Below are 18,529 nucleotides of genomic sequence, written 5' to 3'. Positions count from 1 at the left end.
CTCACCCTCGCCTCCACGAGGGCCCTCCCTTGCCCACTCCACTCCAGTCACACTGGTTCGCACTAAGCGTGCTCCAGCCTCAAGGCCTTTGCACATGCTGTTCCCTCTGCCTGCTTTTCCCTCAGATATCCAAGTTCATTGCTCGTCTTTTTCAATATCTGCTCTAATTTCCCCTTCTATGATTATGACCCTACCCAGTCCCCCCACCTGCTTTGTTTTTCTCTTCTGCAAGAGGACAGGGAGTAGGGTCTACTCTGTTCACTGTGGCATCCTTAGTCCTCATGAGGGAGGCTGGCGCCCACAGGAGCTCAACAGATCACTCCTGAAGGAATAAACGAAGGACGCCCCCCCCGCCGGTGCCCAGCACTCAGGATGGGTGGCCTGTGGTGGTCACCCCAGCTGGCCATCTGACGCCACAGCTTTTCACACAGCCAGTCTGCCCTCCCACCAGCCAGCACACCCTCTGAGGCAGGGACCAGGCATCATGACTGAGTGCCTGCACTGAGGCCCCAGCCAGCCTTGCCGCTGACGACCCTTGCTTCCTCACCAGTCACCCGGCACCTGCCCACCTCCCAGACTCTGCCTGTGCCTTTCTCCCACCTATTTCACGTCACCTATTCCAACTACGCACAGAACACCTGGCCTGCCACCTCCTCCTCCAGGAAGGCTGCCAGGCCCTTGGGCCCACAAAGATCTCCAAATCACATGCTGAGCTGAGGAGAGAGAGGATCTTTGCATGTTCATCTTCATCGTGCCTCCTGGGAGCCCACGGGCAACCCCAGGGGGGGCCACAGTCTCTCCTGTCTGAGCCCCCAGCCCCAGCACGGTGCCTGGCACGGAACCCAGGACCCAGAAGCCCTGGAGGAGAGCGGGCCTGTTGCTCAGAGGACGAAGGCCTTTGGAGACACTCCTCCCAGGGGAGGCCTCTGGAGGCTCCCACAGCTGCCCTCCCAGACCCCAGTGATCCCAGCAGCCTCCGGTATGAAGAAACTGCTGTGCTCTAGGCCTCGAGGAACACGGCCTCCTCAGTCCTCACAAGCCTGCTGAGATGCTGGCCAGCGTCAGGGGGAGCACCTGAAGCTCAGGAAAGGCTGAGGGTTCGCCCAAAGTCACAGCCAGCTCCGCGCCCAGAACCAGACCCCAGTCCTGCCTCGGCTGCCTCCTGGTCCAGGCCTGCAATGGCATCTGTTGAGACCCCTGGCCTCCAGGGACAACGCCATGTGCCCCAACAACAAAAGAGCCAGAGGAGCTGGCAGGAGAGGTGAACCAGGTGGCAGCCACTCAGTCCTGGCCACCAGGGCTGGGGGCGCAGGAAGGGCCGGGGAGGCGAGGCGAGCAGCCCACCCGACTCCCCAGGGCCTCCAAAGCTGGGGCACCCGGGGAAGGGGGCACAGGAGGGGAGAAGGGTGAGCGAGGAGTGGAGGCGGCCTGGGGCCAACAGCCCCTATGACTCAGGCCTGCTCGTGGGACAGAGGAAGAGAAGGGGCTTTGGAAAAAGCTGGGACGTGATGACAAACTGGCCTCTGGCCACACCGCAGCTGACGGGGGAGGCCTGGGAGGGAACATATTCATGCTCGGTGGGTCTGAAGCCGGACCCACCAGAAGCGCCGTGGGGCCTTGGCCGGGGCGTGGGGCCTTGGCCGGGGCGGGCGTCAGTCTCGTCACCCGTAGGATGGGGTGAAAGCACTGCCACCCACAGGGGGCGGACGAGCCTCCCTCGGTGCCGCACACAGCAGCTGTGGGGAGAGGGCGGCCGTCGCTGCCATCCGGTCTCTGCGATGATCTCCAGGGACCCAGGGGCCGCGCCGCCTCTCCAGGGACTCGGCCGGATGAGCCGGTGTGGGAGCAGTGGGAGAGGGCGGGTGGCATCCAGCCCAACAGGCCCCCTTTGTGCCGCCCTCGACTGCCATTCACCGAAAACAAACCCGGGCTGCGTTTCAGGGTTTCCATTTCAGCTGCCCGCGGGGGGGAGGGGGGACTGGAGTTTCAGTGCAGACGAGGCCCAAGAACCCTCCACCAATCGGCAGCCCTGGGTGCGCCCCAATGGAAGCGGGCAGGTGCCAAGCAGGCAGTGGGAAGCCCAGCTCCAGGGTGCCAGCACTGCCCAGAGGGGAGGCAGGCTGGTGCCAGGAAGCGGGCTCAGGACAGACTCAGGCCCAGGACCTCGGCGATCGCTCAGCCTGGGCCCTCCTGCTGCGGGCACTGGACACTGCTGACTGAGGCCACGTGGCCCAGCCTTCCCGGAGGCTTACATACACACGTGGACACACACACACACACACGCATGCACACGCACGCACACACACCCTGACAGCAGCGGCTCTCCTGGGGGCCGCTCTTCGTCTCCCCACTCAGGGGTCCTGGGAGCTGGGTGCCCACACTGCCCCCTGCTCCCCTGAGCCTGTGACTTGAGTGTTGGCCATATGGCAGCAGAGGTGAACTCAGTGCAGCCCCTGCCGCTCGCCCACGCCCCAGGGCTCAGGACCACAACAGTACCATGATGGGGGGCACCTGTAACAGAGCACGGTGTGGGGCTGGGGGTCAGGGGAGGGGAAACTGCACAGACCACACTCTGCCAGGTCAACCAGAAAGCTGAGGATCCAGAGCACCTAAAATGTGGGGTATCCAGAGACTGGGAGGGACAGCGCAGGGTGAGGACGGGGTCTCCCCTCATGCCAGGCCTCGGGCAAGGGGATGAGGAGCCGGGAGGAGTCGAGCAGGGACCTGACAGATCAGACGTGCATGTCACCAAAACTGCTCTGGAGCTGATGAGGATGGGGGGGGCTGCCGTGACAGACAGGGACACAACGATGAGGCCCAAACTGCGGCAGGGCCTGGAGTGGGCAGAGAGGGGACATGCTGAGCAGGGTTCAGTGGTAACAGTGGGGGTAGGGCAGGGACGGCAGCAGGAGGAGAATCTCCCAACACTGGGGGACCTGGGAGGAGTCGGCCCAGGAGGGGGAGCTCAGTGTGGGGCACACTGGGCATGGGGCGACTGAGGCCTGGGCACCCACCCAGGGTGTAATGTGAGGAGCTGAGGGAAAGAAGAAAGGGACCACAGGGCACCGACTTGAGGGCATCCCAACGACAGACAACAGACGACAGACAGCAGCTGGGCAGCTTTCGAGGGGAGGATGCCTGGAGCGCTCCTGGCCTCCTGCGCCATCAGGGAAACGCAAATCGGAGCCGCAAGCAGATCCCGTTTCCCACCCAATCAGATGGGCGAAAAATCAAAAAGCCAGGGCACACCAAGTGCTGGAGAGGCCACAGAAGAAGGGCTGGTGGGCCGGTGGGCACCTCGCCCTCATCCCGGGAGGCCCCTCCAGGGTGCTCCCCTCAGCACTCCATGCAGCCCAGAGACATGGTTTTGGGGGCGGGAAGGAGGCTGTGAGTAACTGGGTTCTGCGTTTCTAACTATAAGATGTGTTTCTTAAGTCCTGCAGGATTACACGGGTGTACATTGTATAGCCTGTCTACTCCTTTTTTTGAGTGTCTAAAATATTTTGAGTGCCTAAAAAATCCTTTTTTTTCTTTTTTGAGGAAGATTAGCCATGAGCTAACATCTGCAGTCAATCCTCCTCTTTTTGCTGAGAAAGACTGGCCCTGAGCTAACATCCGTGCCCATCTTCCTCTACTTTATATGTGGGACGCCTGCCACAGCATGGCTTGATAAGCGGTGCCATGTCCGCACCCAGGATCCAAACCAGCAAACCCCGGGCTGCTGAAGCGGAATGTGAGCACTTAACCGCTGTGCCACTGGGCTGGCCCCTAAAAAATCATTTTTTAAATAGAAAAAAATTAAAGATAGACACAAGGGGAAGGGGAGAAGAAATGCTCTCCCTTCCCCGTGCACACCCACCAAGAGGAATAGAGGGCAGGCCCCAAGCAGAACGGACCCCCATAGGTGCTGACCGCCAGGCCAAGGCTCCCCAAAGATGAGCCCTTATGTTGGCATGGTGTGGGCTCCCTCAGCCCTGCCCCACCGGGCACCCCCACACTGACGCCTGCACTTGACACCCAGGGCCACTCCACCCCCGAACCCAGCGGGGGCCCATCCTCACAAGTCCACTCCTACTGCATGCCCTCTGCTTGGAAGGGGGCTTTGTTGCATCTGCATGTGGCGGATGCGGGACCTTTGCCGCGGGGAGGGAGCTGGAATCCCGCGTGCAGGCAGGGCAGGGCTGCACTGGCCAGTCCCTGCGAGCCCAGCCAGCTCAAGGGGAAGCCAGCGCGCTCAGCCCTCACGCCAGCTGCCCCTCAGGCCAGGCCTGGGAGAGCGGGCGTCCCTGCGAGCCCAGCCAGCTCAAGGGGAAGCCAGCGCGCTCAGCCCTCACGCCAGCTGCCCCTCAGGCCAGGCCTGGGAGAGCGGGCCACCGACGCCTGTCTGCCTAGCCCCAGCCCCATGCCTGCCCTCTCATCCCGTCAGCACAGCCCCACGGAAGCTGGAGCCGCCCAGGCGGTGCAAGCCCACCATTCAGCCAGCTGTCGGCACAGCTGCGGCCAGCAGGGGGACAGACAGGGGGCGCCAAGAAGAAGGGGGTGGTGATGAGTGGGCCCTGCTTGGGGCCCCGAGTCACCCTGGGAGTACAAGGGGCCTGGCAAGCCATCCAGAAGCAGCGAGGGGAAGGGACCCACTCAGGCCTCCCACTGGAGCTGGGGCTGGAAACCAGGCTTCAGGGAGAAGGAGGGAAGATGAAGCCGGGGAGACGGGAGGGCAGGGCAGGCCACGCCAGGAGTGTGGATGTCGAGGGCAGGGCACCCACGGGCTGAGCAGGGAGGGACAGGCCACCTAGAGCCCCAGTCAACCCCCAACTTCTCTGGCACCTGCCGCTGGGAGACAAGCAGTAGCTGAGACCAGAAGTCTGCGTTCTGGTCCCACACGTTCACCAGCCCCACAGCCCCCGAGCACAGGGCTGCAGTTCCCAACTTGAAAAGTCTGTATCTTCCTGGTCCCACCAACAGCCTGGGGGGCCTGCACAGCCCTGGGAATGGCCTGCCGGTCAGTCTTCCCTGAGCTGGGCTTGGCCATCTTCCCTCAGGCTTTCATGTGGCTCGGGTCCTGTTTCCCAGCAAAGAGCAAAGGGGATCAGGGCTGTGTCAGGTCCAGGGAGGGGAAGGAAGGTCAATATACTTCCCTGCCTTACACACATGCATACACACACACGTGCACACACACACACACACACACAGAGTTGGCATGCTCAGGACCAGAGAACAGCCGTGGCCCCAGGGCCTGCTCCTGGCTGTGTGGCCACCCACGGGCCCAGCAACTAGACAGCTGGGCCCTCCTGCTGCTGGCCTAGGAAACTGGGCAAGAATCAGCCTGGCTCTGCTGTGGGGCCCCACCAGGCGCAGGGAGAAGGGCTTGGGAACAACACTGCTCAAGTTCCCCTCTGACCCACCTTTATTCCCATTTCACAGAATGGGAAACTGAGGCCCAGGGCAGGGAAGTGATTCACCCAAAGCCACAGAGCAAGTGAAGAGGACAGTGAGATTCAAGTGCCCAAATGAAGAAAACCTGTGCTGGGCAGGAGGTCCCTGAAACCACAGAGTCAGGGTCCCGGGGAGGGGAGGGGCCCGCTGCAGTCACCCAGTGATCAGGGCAGACAGGAAGGAACGGGATCCAGTGTCCTGCTTCCCAGGCCTGGACTCTGACCCAATCGTCATTCACTGTTGCCTGCTTCACCTCTGATTTCCGTGGCAGCCCCATCCAACAGACCCAGGCTGGGGTAGCCACAGGAGTGCTGCCCCATCTCCTGGGTTCTCGTCCCCAACCCAGCCTGTCCGGCCTCCTCCCTGGGTCAGAATTTGCATAAGCAACTAAGAATTGCCCCTGAGCAAAGGATGGTCTTTACAATAAGCGGTGCTGAGTCAACTGGATAGCCACGTGGGGAAAAAATCATGACCCCTCCCGTGGCTGGCAGAATAATGGCCCCCCAACAATGTGCACGTCCCCATCCCTGGGACTTCTGCACATGTTAGCTCACATGGCTAAGGGGAGTTAAGGCTGCAGATGGAGTTAAGGTTGCTAATCAGTTGACCTTGAGATGGGACGATTATTCTGGATTATCCAGGAGAGCCCAACGTAATCACAAGGGACCCACAAGTGCAAGAGGGAGGCAGGAGCAAGAAAATCACAGAGGTGGCAGTGCACGAAGGACTCAGTCTGACATTGCCGGCATGGGGAAGGGGCCACCAGCCAAAGACTGCGGGCAGTCTCTAGAAGCTGGAAAGGGCAAAGACACAGATTCTTCCCTAGACTCTAGAAGGAACGCAGCCTGCTGACATCTGACTTTAGCCTGGTGAGAGCCACTTAGACTTCCAACCTCCAGAACTGTAAGATAACACAGTCGTGTTGTTTTAAGCCACTGTTTGTGGTCCTTTGTTACAGCAGGGCACTAATATGCTTATGTCACGTCACACACAAAAATCAATTCCAGATGGAGAGCAGATGTACATGCAAAAGGTAAAACAATACAGTTTTCACAAGAATGTCTTCATAACACTGGAGCAGGGTAAGATTTCTTAGACACCAGAAGTGCTAAAATTAAGGGAAAAGATGGATAAACTGAACAATATTAAGAGTAAGAGCTTCTGTGCATCAAATGACACCACTGAGAGAGAGAGTGAAGGGCCAGCCACAAAGGGGGAGAACACATTCGTAGTTCTATATTCTACAGGGGATGAGGCGCGTCCAGAAGGCTCACGCACGGCCCCCAGGAGGGAAAGGGGTGTGAGCGATCTGGAGAATAGCCTGGCGTCACACTTACAGCTGAATGCGACCCAGCAATTCCACTCCTCGGCGTGCACCCAACAGACACATGCACATAGGGCACCAAAAGACAAGTACTATTCTCCCTAACCCTCCCAAACTGAAAACAACGCCGAGATCCACCCCCATCAGAACGAGGAAATGAGTAGTGGTTTACTCACACAATGGAATCAAACGCAGCAATGAAAATAAACGGACTACAGACTACAACCGCCGGCAGCAACGTGCTCGAACCTTGAGATTACGATCTGGAGTGAAGGCAGCCAGATACCCAGACACGGGAGCACACAGTGGAGGACTGAATGCTCTCTTTAAAAGGGGGTCCAGGGGGGCTGGCCCAGTGGCGCAGTGGTTAAGTTCGCATGTTCCACTTCAGCGGCCCGGGGTTCGCCGGTTTGGATACCAGGTGCGGACATGGCACCGCTGGGCAAGCCATGCTGTGGCAGGTGTCCCACATATAAAGTGGAGGAAGATGGGCAAGGATGTTCGCTCAGGGCCAGTCTTCCTCAGCGAAAAAAAAAAGAGAGAGGAGGATTGGCAGCAGATGTTAGCTCAGGGCTAATCTTCCTCAAAAAAAAAAGTGGGGGTGCAGGGCTGGCAACACTTGTTGATGTGTTAGAAATCAGGGAGGGAGGGGCTGGCCCCGTGGCCAAGTGGTTAAGTTCTCGCGCTCAGCTTCGGCAGCCCAGGGTTTTGCCAGTTCGAATCCTGGGCGAGAACATGGCACCACTTGTCAAGCCATGCTGAGGCGGCGCCCCCATGCCACAACTAGATGGACCCACAACTAAAAATACACAGCTCTGTACCAGGGGGCTTTGGGGAGAAAAAGGAAAAATAAAAAAATCTTAAAAAAAAAAGAAATCAGGGAGGGGTCACCCGGGGTCAGGGGGATTGACTGGAAGGAAAAACAAGAGGGGCTCTGGGAGCTGGCGGAGTCGGACTCCGGACCCCAGGGCTGTGACACAGGCTCTCGGGCCACGCACGCTCTCCTGGATGGACGTTGTACTTCAATGAAGAGACTTTCCAAAGTGCCTGGGCTGCAGTGGGTGGCGGCAGGAGAGGAGAAAGCAGGGGTGGTCCCCGATGCTCTGGGGCCTTCCCACCCATCAGGCCGCCCCAGCCGGTGGCACCTAACCCTGTGGACCCCTCGGAGCATCCGTCTCCCCCAGGGGTCTGAGGCCTCCCCGCTGGCAGCCCCGTGCCCCAGGGAGCCCAGGCACCCAGGTCGGATGCGTAGCCGGGCTACGCTCGCTGACCAACCTTCCAGGGCACCAACTTTCTTCCCTAAAGACGACATGCCAGTCAGCACCCCAGCATCCTCAGCCTGAGCCCTCCCCTGGAGGGGACAGGGTCGAGGCTGAGCCCATTGAGGTCCAGACCTGGCCCCTGAGTGGTATGAGAGGCCCAGCCAGAGGCGAGAGGATGCAGACCAGCACCCATGAGAAAGGGCGAGGGTGTGACAGCCTGGAGAAGGGATGGACCAGCCAGGGGCCATGGGCACCATCTACACCTCGGAAGGGCAGCCCAGAGCTGCTGGCAGGGGGGTAGGGGTGAAGGAGGGGCAGAATTTGGTGGCCCCAGGGGTGACATCAGTCACTAAGAAGCCCTCAGAGCCAGTGTTTTCTTTTATTGCTTCCAGAAAGGCAACCCCCGTCCACCCTCTGCCACCAAATTCTGGCTAAATGCCACAGATACCCACGCACGCCCATAGACTCTGTCACATCTCCATGCCTTTGCACATACTGTTCCCTCTGCCTCAATGCCCTTCCTCTCCTCTGTGGACACACCCCCTCTCCTCTCACTAAGAGCAGCTGCGAGGGCATCTCACTCATCACTGGGCTCTCGGTACCTAGGACAGCGCCCAGCACGCCCAGCAGCTCAAAGTACATGTTTTAATGAACACGTGAATGAACGTAAATGCCCTCCAGCCCACTGCTGCCCTCCTCCTCCCCACGGTGAGTCGGAGGCCCAGAGCAGCTTGTTCACACAGCACCGCCGCATCCGCCGGCCAGCCTGCAGTAATCTCTGGGAAGGACAGGGACAGAGGAGCAACTCAACGTTCCAACTGAATAGCTCCTGCCGGAAACCCGGCACTAAGCATACCCAGCACAGTGTGACTCCAAGGAGCAAAGAAGCAGGCAGTGAGCCCCCCATCACTGGAGGGGACCACGAGGAGACTGAGGCCTGCTCTCAGAGCGAGTTCCTGCTCCAGCTGGCCCAGCTGCCCTGAGAGGCTCTCCCGAGCGTGCAGCTATGATTACTGTCAATAACAACATTAGGGGCCGGCCCGGTGGCGCAGCAGTTAAGTGTTCCACGTCGGCAGCCCGGGTTTCGCCGGTTCAGATCCCGGGTGCGGACATGGCACCGCTTGGCAAGCCATGCTGTGGCAGGCGTCCCACAGAAAGTAGAGGGAGATGGGCACGGATGTTAGCTCAGGGCCAGTCTTCCTCAGGGAAAAGAGGAGGATTGGCAGCAGTTAGCTCAGGGCCAATCTTTCTCAAAAAGAAAAAAAGAAAACAACAACATTAACGGGAACCTGCTGAGCACCCAGCCCCCAGGGGTGGCCCACCACATGAGGAAGGGGGACCCACGTCTTCTTCACTGTGCTTGACTCTGAGTCTGCAGGTGAACCTGGCGTCGGGGTTCCGTGGTGGCACGAGACCCTGTCCTCTGCTGAGCTGCTCCAGCCTGAGGAGCCACAGCCCTGTCACATTTATTCTGTTCCAGGCCCCAGTTTAAGTGCTTTATAAATATTAACTCGTTTAACCTTCCCAACAGCCCTATGGAGAAGATACCATTATGAGCTCCACTTTACTAATGGGGAAACTAAGGCCCAGAGCAGTCTGGGTGCTTGTTCAAGGTGACACAACCGATAAAGAGCAGAGGCGGGATTCACACTCGGGCCCTCTGGCCTTGGAGTCTGCACTCTTAACCAGCTCGCTACTTCCTCACCAAGACCCCTCTCCTCCAGGCACCCGGGTTGGGCAGTCAAGGGCTAGGTTTAGGCAAGAGGTGAGGAGGGCACCCTACGGTCCTGGGGACTGAGGCCAGCCTGCAGCACCTCTGCCAGCTGACCAGCCCTCGCCCGCCTCTGGCCTGTTTCCTGGCCCCTCCCGCCAGTCGCCTGCATCTGCGCTTGTCGTTGCTCCTGAAGACACCCTACCGTTGGGAAGCCTTCACCCACTTCTATCCCGGAGCCACCCCCCACCCCCGCCCTGGAGCCAGCGAGACCCTCATGGAGGGAGCTGGCTGTGAGCATCGGCCCCAGCTCTCGGCTCCCCGCAGCTGCTGGCAAGGACCCTCCAGGAGGAGGATTAGAAGGATCAGAAGTGGCGGCCATCCTCCCTCCCTCTGTCTGCATTCTGGACATCTGTCTGCCAGGGGCCGTAGCCAGGAGCCCTCACTTAGGGCTAGTGGTATACACAGACGGGCTTACACGAGATGAGGTGACAGGAGGAAGCGACCCCAAACTCCTTCCTCCCCCGGGTCTGCCGCTAGAAAGCTCGGGGTCACGCTCCCCGCAGAAGGCACAGCAGTCGGCCCCCCTGCTGTGCTGACTTTTGCTGCCCTGGGTTTCCGCTCACCCCACCTTCCCCATTCCTTTTTCATCTCGTGGTACTGCGTTCACCTTTGGGCATCACCTGGAGTCCTTTCTGGAACCAGACAAAGAACACACGAGACCCTTTAGGGTGTCTTCCCTCCTGTTCCTTGTCCCCCGTGCCCAGCACAGCCCCTGATCTGAATGAATGAACTGAGCAAGCTGAGGGAACGAACCAACGAACAAACCGACTTACGCAGGGAACAGTACATGAGAAAAGAGAACAGCCTGAGCAGAATCAGGATAGAAGATGGCAAGAAATCCCGAGACACCAAACGTTACTCCATCCCTCATCACAGGTCGGACACCAGACACCCGATTTCACATTCAACTTGGAAGAATGGTGGCTCCATGCTGAGCCCCCAGCCCGACACTCGCCTTCCTGCTGCCCAAACTTCCCCGTTACTTTTCTCCCTTTGCGTCCACCAGGAAGGATCTCCTTAACCACCCAAAGTCCAGCATCCTTCAAGACACAGCCCAGTCCCACTCCCTCAGGAAGCCCAGGCCACCCCATCACCCGGGTCCTGTCTCCCTGAGCGACCCCTGGAATGACATGCCCCCCTTGCCGGGGCAATGACCCCATTAGGCAACCAGGCATCTCTTCTACTCTGGCCTCAAACAGTTTCTGAAAGGTAGGTACCCATACTGTTTACGCTTCCAGGAAGGGGGCTGGTGTCTCTAACTCAGTACAAGCTTCTGGAAGGCAGGGTCCGAAAACCAAAGGCACTGTGCTCCCCACGCCCAGCCATCACTCACTCCCACCCTCAGTGCTGCATGCTGGTCAGAGCGGGGCCAGGGAGGAGCTGGGCCAGGCCGGGTGCAGGCAGGAGCAGACCGGCCCTGGACCCCTACAATAGCCTCCTCAGGGCGGGGAGGCTGGACCCCCAGGCACTCCTTGTGAACCTGAAATTCCACCCTCTTCACCTTCTTGTGACAAAGAGGCCACGGGGGCAAAGGCGCAGTGACGAGGAGTGACCATCTTTCAGGGCCGCAGCTGGAGCCCGAGGGATAAGCCAGGGCCGGAGCAGGAGCTGCTCGGGGAAGACGGAAGCCGTTAAGTGGACAAGGCCCCAAATTTATGTCTTGTTAATAAAAACCACCTGACGTGCTCTGCTTTCTGCTGAGAACGGAAACATTTCATTATCATTGTGAAGCATTTCCCCTGAAAACAGGAGTTTGGGATTACGGTTTCTGTGTGCCAACCCTGGCAGCACAGCCCAGAGAAGGGAGCAGGGGGGCCAGGGCTGGGGAGCCCCGTCCCCATCGTCCCATTCTGTCCTACCCGCACCGGCCAGATCAGCACACCCCAGTTTCTCCCAGCAAACTGTGCTGCTGAGCAGGGGAGACCCAAGCGCCGTATCCTGCGGCCCCATGGTTAACTGGCCGTGGGTCTGCCTCTCCCATCAGACTGTGAGCTCTCAAGGATGGCAATGCCCCCACTCACCCAGCCACCCCCAGCACAAACCACGCATCATAAACGCAGCCAACGCTGTACCAGCTGTGCCCAGCACCGTCTCCCACCCTCAGTGACCACATGGCCTGGCCCCCACCAGCTGAGGGGACGGGGTGGGTGCCCTCACCCAGACAGGGCCCATTGGTCTCCCTGGCACCCTGAGACTGAGGGGAGCACCCACGGGAGGTCTCAGGGCCTCAAGCTGAAGCCACTGCCTGGGGGAGCCATGCCGACAACCCAGAGAGAGCCGGCCTCCAGGGAGGGGAGAAGGGACAGATGCTCAGGGAGAGGCTGAGGTAAAAAGCGCAGTCCAGACAGAGGAAAGCTGGAGGAGGGGTGCCTGCCAGCCTCCCGGCCCTGGGGGAGCCGCCGCCTGCAGTGTGTGCTGCACAAGCTCCCTTTCCCTCCTCTCAACTCCCTGTTCACCTAACCTACTTGGAGGAGGTTCCTGTACCCTGCACAGAATCGTCCCAAAGCCAGGGTTAGAACCCTCCCCCACCTCCCACTCAAGGGCAGGCCTGCTGGCCAAGCCACGGCCACCGCGCATAGTTTCTAGGAGGTGAGGCCCGGCCGGCGGGACTAGCGGGAACTGTGCTGGGAAGCCAAGGCATGACCGGCTGGGGGGCCCAGAGAGGTGGACAGTGTGTGTGGACTTCGTACCTGAGCGAATGGGGTGGAGGTGTCAGGGGAAGGCATGGCCAGACTGTGCTCTATGAACCGAAGAGGACGGAGCAGTGGAAGGGGGCCTGCATCCCGGGTGCAGAGTAGATGCTTAACAAACGCATGCAGGGGAACAGGGAAACCCCCTCCATGCCTCGACTGCCTCATCTGCGAAATGCAAGCACTGTTCTTAAGGTATCCACAGACTAACACGTCCACTTAAAGAGCTCAAAACAGTTGCTGGCATAGAGTAAGCACTCAACACGTGTTGTTATTTAAAACCTACACAGGGGCTAGCCCCGTGGCCGAGTGGTTAAGTTTGTGCACTCCGCTGCAGGCGGCCCAGTGTTTCGTTGGTCCGAATCCTGGGCGCGGACATGGCACTGCTCATCAAACCACGCTGAGGCAGCGTCCCACATGCCACAACTAGAAGGACCCACAATGAAGAATATACGACTATGTACCGGGAGGCTTTGGGGAGAAAAAGGAAAAAAATAAAAATCTTTAAAAAAAATAAAAATTAAAAATAAATAAAACCTACAGAAAGGCTGATGTTCTCCCCAAGAAACACTGAGCAGGTGCCACCGTCTGAATGTTTGTGTCCCCCCAAATCCCTTGTTGAAACTGAACCCCCAATGTGATGTATCAGGAGGTGGGGCCTTTGGGAGGTGATTAGGTCAAGAGGGTGGAGCCCTCAAGAATGGGATTAGTGCCCTGATAAGAGACGCCACACCCTACCGCCATGTGAGGACACAAGAAGTCTGCCACCCAGGCCTTCACCTGAGCACGCTGGCATCCTGATCTCAGACTTCCCGCCCCTAGAGCTGTGGGAAATCAATGTCTGTTGTCTACAAGCCCCCTAGTCTGTAGTATTTCATTAGGGCAGCCCGGGCTAAGACTACAGGGAACCAAGAGGGCCGAGAATGCAGCTGCCCTCCTCTGGGCACGGAAGCAAAGGTAGCGTAGATGGCATCCAGGGGCAGGGTGGATCAGGAGGGCACTGTCCCCCACATCACAGCCCAGAGCAGAGGAAGCAGCCCAGGGCGGAGGCTGTGGGGAGGCGGAGAACTGCAGGCCTGGGCGGGGCTAAAAGGCAGGACCACCTGATGGTGGACGAACAGCTGAGCAGCCAGTGTGTGTGCAGGGAGGCCGGAGGGCCACCCCGCGCGGCAGCAGGAACGAACACAGGACAATCACTCCGTCACAGTGCACACACTTCACACCCTCACCTGCCCCATTCTCTCAGCTACCCTGAAAGGTAGATACCATAAGTATCCTTGCTCTATAGATGGGGAAATTGAGGCAGAGAGAGGTGTAGTGACTTGTCTGAGGTCACACAGCTAGTAAGTGGCAGGCTGTCAGGCTCCAGCATCCTAACTCTTAACTGCCAAAGTGGACCACAAATGCTGGAAAGGGATGGGGGACCTGTGGGTGGATCCCCACCTGGGATTTCTGGCTCTGGGTGGAGCGTTCCAGGCACCGCCTTCCCAGCCTGTTGGCTGCACCTGGGGGCTTGTAGGTGCACACTCGCATGCACTGAGGCTCCCCCCAGGTCCCCTCTGCCAGGCTCTCCTGCCTTTGAAACTCCTCTCCATCTCTCTCCACCTCCACCTGTCCCAGAGCCTGCACGCCAGCATGACCCCTAGGCCAGGCGCTGCAGACGCCAATGCATCCTGGCTCACACAGGAGGGTGCCCAAGGGCCCCACCTGAGGAAGCAGGAGGGACAGAGAAATCCCTCCCCTCAGCAGAGCTTCCCCCGCCTTCTGCCCCAGGCCCACCACTGCTCCTCTAACCTGACAGCCACCAGGCCTCCTGCCTCCTCTTCTGACTCCGAGCCTGCCCACGCTATTTCCCTGCCTCAAGCCCCTTTGGCATCCTGGCAGCAAGCTGCAGGGGGCTCTATCAAGCTTCCTGCTCCAGCCCATCCTTCAGGTGTCCCTCCTCCATGCTCCCAGCTCCCCCACCACCACACTCATCAAAGGCTGTTGGGCTGTGCTCCTTGGGGTAGCGAGGTCCCTCCTCTGTGTACCTGCCAGACCCTGGCAGCACTGGGCCAGGTGACTGCAGCTGGATGAATGAAGGGCTCATTGTTTACATTACACTAGTGGGGAGTCAGGCGCACACACAAGCTGAGGCGGCCCACGTGGTGCTCCCCGCACCCTCCTCCTCTATCTGCACCCTAGGCCAGCCCCACCCCCACTAGCCTCCTTTGGGCATCTTACAATAGGAGGCCCCCTCCCCAGTGGATTCGCTTCTCACCCAGAAGACAGAGGCTGGGTCTCAGAGATTGGGGGATGCACCGCTGGGTGTGAGACTCCCCCCAAGATGCTCCCTCTGTCCCTCCTTCCCAGGGCGGAGCTGGGGCCTGCGTGGCAGTGCCCAGTGGGCACCGGCCCCGCCCAGGCCCAGCCTGAAGGGCCCAAACGGGCGGGCCCTGGAGGCCCAGCGAAGCATCCTCGGCGGCCGCCGCCCCTCCCTGTGGGGAGGGCAGAAAATCTGCTGCCTCACCAGCCACCAGCGCCAGCTTGGGGGGGCACCCCTGCGGGAAGACGCCCCGCCCCGGTCTCCCTCCAGCCCCCTCCACCATGCACTTCACCCAAGTTTTGCAAAGGGCATCGGCGAGGCGACCCCAGCTGGCGGATGCTCCGTGTTCTCCCAGACCCCGGGTCTAGAAAAGGCGGCTGTGTGGCCGCGCCCACCAGGCTGTGCCCTCCGGGCCTGTGAGCCCCGAGCCTGGCGGCGTGTCCAGCCGCCCCGCGCCGCCTGCCCTGGGGAGGAGAGTGAGGCGGCCCCAGCCGATGCGCTGAACCCCCGCCCGTGTGTGGCGGCACCGAGGGTGCCTTGGTAAGGATGCCTTCACCAAGGGACGCGCTGCCCGGGAAGCGTCCCCAACGCCAGCAGCGCCCCTTCCTCGCCCGCAGGCGGTGGGGAAGTTGGGGTGCACCCCAGGACCAGCTCCCTCCCACGCCCACCCGCCGGCCTGCGACCCCCGGCTCTCCTGCGCCCCGACAATGCCTCGGGCTGGCCGTCCGCCTCTGCCCAGGCAGGGGCTGCCGCCGCCCCCCGCCGCCCTCGGTCCTTTGTTGCACGGCGAACCCCCTCCCCCGGGGCCCCTCGGCCGCTCCTACCTTCGCCCCTCCAGCAACGGGCGGGCGGCGGGCGGCCCGCGCCGGCCTCCTGCGCTCCGGGCCGGGGCGCCGCCAGGGAGGATGCTCGCCGCCGCCCACCGGGAGCCCCTCCTGGCGCGCGGGCTCAGCTCGCACTCCGGCCGGGCTCGCGCCGCCCGGGCGGCCAGCGGCGGGAAGGCAGGAGATGCTGACCGAGGCGGCCCGGCGCCGCCTGCGCGCCCCGCGGCCGAGCCGAGCGCGCCGAGCCGAGCGGAGCCGAGCGAGCGGCGGCGCCGGGAGGGAACAAAAGGGGCCGGCGCGGGCGGGCGCGGGCGGGCGGGGCCGACGCGGGGGCCGGCGCGCGAGGGTGGCCTCGCGGTTCTCGGGCCGCGGCTCCGCGCCGCAAGTGGGCGGGCGGGCGGAAAGTGCGGCGGATCCTCGTCCCCCTCCCGCGGCCGGGGTGCGGCCCCACCCACCCCAGCGCTGGGCGCCTATTGGCGCTTCAGTCGTGTTTCGTGAAACAGCATCCTTCAGGCTTGCTCTGCTCACCAGGATGCTGCAGACCATTGGGAGAGCTAGAAGCTGGGGGGAGGGATGGGAGGTTCCTGAAGTTTCCGGGAAGGCTTCCTGGAGGAGGTGACGTTGGACTGGACAGGAAGGGATGAGGAGGGGGCAGGGTAGCCGAGGTCCGAACTCCAGGTCTTACTGAGCTGTCCTGGGACCAAAGCGGGTGCGGATAAATGAAACGGGTGTTTTGGTGATTTGTTCCCAGCGCGTCCTTGGAAAAAGTGGTACCCAAGATACAATGAGCCCTGCACCCTCCTCCCCGGGGGCAGGATCTGTCTCCTGCGTATCACAGGATATCGCAGAGCTGCCCGGGCCCCCACGGATGGGGAGGCAGAGGCTAAGCGGCAGCCCAGGGATGAGAAGTAACCAAATCCCAACACCTGTAGGTGCCGGGGCTGTGGTTGACCTCTGTGCCTTTGTTTCCCCTTTTCTCCCCTTGATAAGCTAAGCTCCCAGACTTTGCCCTTGCTGGCTCTTCCAATAGTGCCCTCCCCCCTGCTCTGTTGAACAAATCGTCCATCCCCTTGGAAGCCCAGCTGGAATTCACCTCCATTTCCCTCGAGTGTGGAATGTGGGTGTGTTGGGGGAGGTGTGGTCCTCACAGTGAGTCGCCCCAGAGGGTAGCACCAGACTGTCTTGTTTGTATCCCCTAAGGCACCCAGCACAGTGCCTGGCTGAGGGTGGGACAGTCAGTTGAATGAATGAATTGTTGAATGAATGAATGTCCTAAGTTGCCATGACCATCCCTCCACTGCCTGGTGTCCATCATCTCTGAGAAATGAGTTAACCTCTGGAACTCAGGTCCCCACCTGTACACTGGGGATAGTGTTCACTTCAGTTCAGCCAACATGTAAAGGTACAATGATGGAGGTGGGCACTAGGCCGCCCTGAGGAGGTCCCCAGCTGGTGGGGACAGCCAGACCTGAAGATCAAGCTGGGAGAGGAGGGTGCAGAGTGAGCCTGGAGGAGAGCAGGCTTCCGGAGGAGGTGTCAACCTGATGGGAAGGGAGGGGATTTGAGGTGGAGAGGGCTGTGTTCAGGAAACGGGGAGCCGGTCGTTCCTCGTGACTGGGATGGACGGCGGTCTGGTTGTTAAGAGAGAAGACCCAAGGCACAGTGCAGGGGTAAGAATCCATCACCCACCAGCTGATGGGCAGCACAGTCTGGGCCTCAGTTTCCCATCTATAAAATGGAGCCAGTAATAGACTACCTCTGAAGGTTATCAAGGTTCCATATGTCAATCTGTGAAGTGCTGAGAACAAACGGTGCCTAGACGCAGTTAGCATTCAAGAAATAAGAACTTTTTCTCCAAGAGCAAGGTCACAGAAGGACTTGAGTGGTACGAGGAGTGGGGTTTTCCCCGTGAGGGGGTGACCTCTAAGAGTGCCTTCGATCCCTGCAGAGCAGAGGGAGCACAGAGAGCGGAGGGCGCGCCTTCTGCAGGTCGCTCTCTTCCTAGGCGTCTGCCACACTCCTCTCTCCCTGGGAATTAGTGGGTGGTGGCGGGGAGCCCAGGATGGCTGCGAAGGCCCTGGGGGTCCTGATGATGGAAAGCAGGTGGGACCCAATCAGAAGCAATTCAGAATGTTCTCCTGGCCACTCGTGGGGGAGGGGGAACAGCAAAGGAGGTTCTTAAGCTTTTAGGGGCGCACACCCCTTTGAGACTGAAATCTGTGGAGCCCCTCCCCAGAAACATGCACTATGCTTACCCACATACATGTGTGCATACACACACGCACACACACACACACACACGCAGAGTTTTGCAGACGGGTTCCGGTAGTTCACAGACCCCTTGAAGTCCCTCCTGGTCTGTGCACCTGGGTTCTAGGGCAGGGGAGAGAGCTCAGAAAAGACAGCTGTAGGTGGGGTGCAGCAGAGGGTGTGTCACCCACCTGGGGATTTCTGACTGAGCCAAATGGCGCCTGGGCCCTGGGGGCACCTCTCCCTTCTTTGACCCGGAGGCTTCTGGAACCAAGAAAACAGCCAAAGTTCCCGGGACCTCATCCCCTCAGCCCCTCAGGGGTGGACCAAGAAAGTTCTTTTTTGGAAACTAAGCCATCATTTGGTCCCGGCCCCTCCTTGCACAGAAGGGGAAACTGAGGTCAAAAAAAGGCAAGGATTTACCAGGCGCTGTGAGGCTCCTGAGCTCACCTGTGCTGTGCGGGCCCCTCCTGCCCTCTGCCCACCCCTGACCCCCAGGGCCCCGTCCCTCCCTGACAGCCCATGGTGTTATTCAGAGCAGCAGTGCATGTGTGGTCCCAGCTTCCCCTCACCTGAACTCAAGGGGCAGAGCCTCAGAGGGACGACCCACAGGAGAGGAGCCCCCTCCGCCCTGGCTGCTGCCAGGCTTATTCAGGTGAGAACAGGT

The 18,529-nt window shown here is 60.3% G+C and overlaps 1 protein-coding gene across 3 annotated transcripts in view; it reads right to left on the bottom strand.

The window, feature by feature from the left end:
- Positions 1 to 16,061, bottom strand: part of CLIP2 (CAP-Gly domain containing linker protein 2) — a 77,966-nt gene extending 61,905 nt beyond the window's left edge. Inside the window, exons 1-2 of one of the 3 annotated variants that reach the window (XM_023655484.2) lie at positions 15,926 to 16,061; positions 15,613 to 15,658 (exon numbers count right to left, since the gene is read on the bottom strand). The gene's annotated coding sequence lies outside the window, so the exon portion shown is untranslated. Of the gene's footprint in view, positions 1 to 15,612; positions 15,778 to 15,919 lie in introns of those variants that run through there. The other 2 variants (XM_070230844.1, XM_023655486.2) reach the window with 2 other exon arrangements.
- Between the last annotated feature and the right edge of the window lie 2,468 nt (positions 16,062 to 18,529).

Source organism: Equus caballus, chromosome 13, assembly GCF_041296265.1.
Source record: "Equus caballus isolate H_3958 breed thoroughbred chromosome 13, TB-T2T, whole genome shotgun sequence".
Taxonomy (NCBI): Eukaryota; Metazoa; Chordata; class Mammalia; order Perissodactyla; family Equidae; genus Equus; species Equus caballus.
Note: the sequence above shows the minus strand (reverse complement) of the source record. Positions and strands in the feature narration are given on the sequence as shown.